This window comes from Penaeus vannamei, chromosome 16, assembly GCF_042767895.1.
Source record: "Penaeus vannamei isolate JL-2024 chromosome 16, ASM4276789v1, whole genome shotgun sequence".
Lineage (NCBI taxonomy): Eukaryota > Metazoa > Arthropoda > Malacostraca > Decapoda > Penaeidae > Penaeus > Penaeus vannamei.
The window spans coordinates 2,746,891-2,749,121 of NC_091564.1; the positions used below are offsets into that span (position 1 = coordinate 2,746,891).

General features: G+C 50.2%; 1 pseudogene; it reads right to left on the minus strand.

Annotated features, from left to right (window-relative positions):
- Nucleotides 1-1,957, minus strand: part of LOC138864371 (GATOR2 complex protein WDR24-like) — a 70,580-nt pseudogene extending 68,623 nt beyond the window's left edge.
- Nucleotides 1,958-2,231: the final 274 nt, after the last annotated feature.

The window sequence follows — 2,231 nt, forward strand, 5'->3', positions numbered from 1 at the left end:
CACTCGCCGGAAGGATTCAGATGCTCATGCGATAAGACAAATGATTTAAAAGGCCCGGGCAGCGGCTGATACATTTGCCTCCCCCATGAAGACATCCGAGGCATTTTGGCCAGAGGCTGTTGGTTTTACCTCCCCGCAACCGCCGCTTGCCCGAGGACCTGCATTCCTTCGTTTTGCCTGTACATGACCTTGGCTTCGGCTTCCTCCACGCTGTGTCTGTGCGTCGGGAGGTATTCGGCTCTATCAATTATTCCCCGATAATCATAAAGGCAACGACGCATCAACATCTAGCACGGAAACGATCCCGAAGCCCAAGTCGTACGCGGAGTAAATTTCACGAGGGATTCACAACATTTCGACAAGGGATTCAAACAAGGTCCATAAACTGGCCGCCATGTCCAAGTTAGCGCTGTGTGTTTGTTTTTCTAATTATAACACTCCAACTTGGCCCATAATTATTGTCGGTAATCTAACGTCCGCAACCATCTCAAAGTTGATAGACCAGGTGGCTCGCTTCCACTCCGTTTCGTCTCCTTTCAAAAATCAGGCGCCGCGACTCCTCTCGCCACTCGCCGATTTGCGGACTTTCCTTTTCGTCTACCGTAGGGAAACGGATCGTCCCCGACTCGTTATTGATGTCGGATTCACTCGTGATAGATACCAGGCGCCGAACGCAAGGACTTACCCCCCAAAATAAGCCTCGTCTCGGGAGAGGTGAACCTAAAACGCCGCGCGCTTAGTTACAATTTTCGTGCGAGGAACCAACCTGTTCCCCGAGATACCGCGCGAGTTGCACCCTGCTTGACTCTGCCCAGGTGAAGCTTCCTCCCAAAACCGCGCTTTTTATAGCTCGCTGCGTATATTCTTCGTACGGAGGAACCCTCCCGACGGCCAGAGAAGTCAATATTATGGCCTAGAGAGAATGGGAAAGGTTGAAATAACACACGAAGGGTTCTGCTATCCAGCGACACATGTCAATGACTTCAAGGTAAGCGCCTAAGTCTAAGTTCAACCCCGATAGCACGAACCTCACCTCATTTAGGCGAATTTATCTCTCGAAGGCAACGCCACGTCTTCATATACACCCCCAGCATCACTCTCTCCTCGATCCTCGCATCACCCTCGCGCGTAAATCAAGCACAAAGGGAGAAAGGGAGAGCGAGGGAGCGTCCGAGAGCAGAGCACATGCTGGAGAGAAACGGGGCCCAGGTAATGTTATGTCCGCCGTTGGTTAGACTACACTCAGTAGGGAGGAGCTGGGAGGCTGATTGCTGTCTGCTCCGGGGGTTATATATATCCTATTTCGGAATCCTCTACTGCTAGGTTCCTCCACGATGTGATATACGGGAAGGCGGCGGCGGTGGTGATGGCAGGGGCTGGCGGGGCATCGAGAGGGAGAACGCTCTGAGGGAGAGAACGAGGCTGATCGGGTGTGGTGAAGGCTTTAGGAGGGACGCTGGGGTAGGCTCTGATGTAGTGCTGATGAAAAGTGATGATAAGTTAACATGTGTAGCTTATGGGTGTTGAAGGAGAGGGGAGGAGGGGGAGGGAGGAGGGAGGGTAGTTCGCATGGCTGATAGCGAGGTAGTTATGTATGCTGTACAGACTCCGCGGTAGTTTGTGTTGTGGTTGGAGCAGTTGGTGTTTGTGATTTTAGTGGTTTGCGATAACCTCGGTCTCGGTGGATACCTTTGGCAGCCCCGTCGCCTTTCCGAGCTGTCTTGTACAAATTCTTCAGATGCGAGAGATTATGACGACGCACCCGTATCCGTCCAAGATTCAAGGATCAAACCTCTTATCGTTTTTAGATGATTCTGAATGGTTGAAATTCGTTTAAAAAGTAATTCATTGATGGGAGTGAGAGCAGCTGCCCACAGTCTTGTGCGCGAGACCAAGCACTCACACGCAGTTCATAGTATGCGTCCTTCACAGATGGTATTAGCCGAGACAGAACCATCTGCTAAGGGGCTGTCATGGAACCCCTATTTCCCTCTTAACCAGCGGTTCCACTGACTAATAACCCTGGTTCATCTTTCAATGGCAGTGCTACATGTCACCACGACCCCCCCCCCCTAAAAAAAAAGAAAAAGGAAAAAAAATCTGTTTATATCTGAATGTGATACGACAATGACCCTAGTTTTGTCCAACGTCGTATGAAAAAAATGAGTTTTTCATAAGATATCATTTCACCAGACATGGATTTCATTAAAACGAACACGCAAGACATGAGC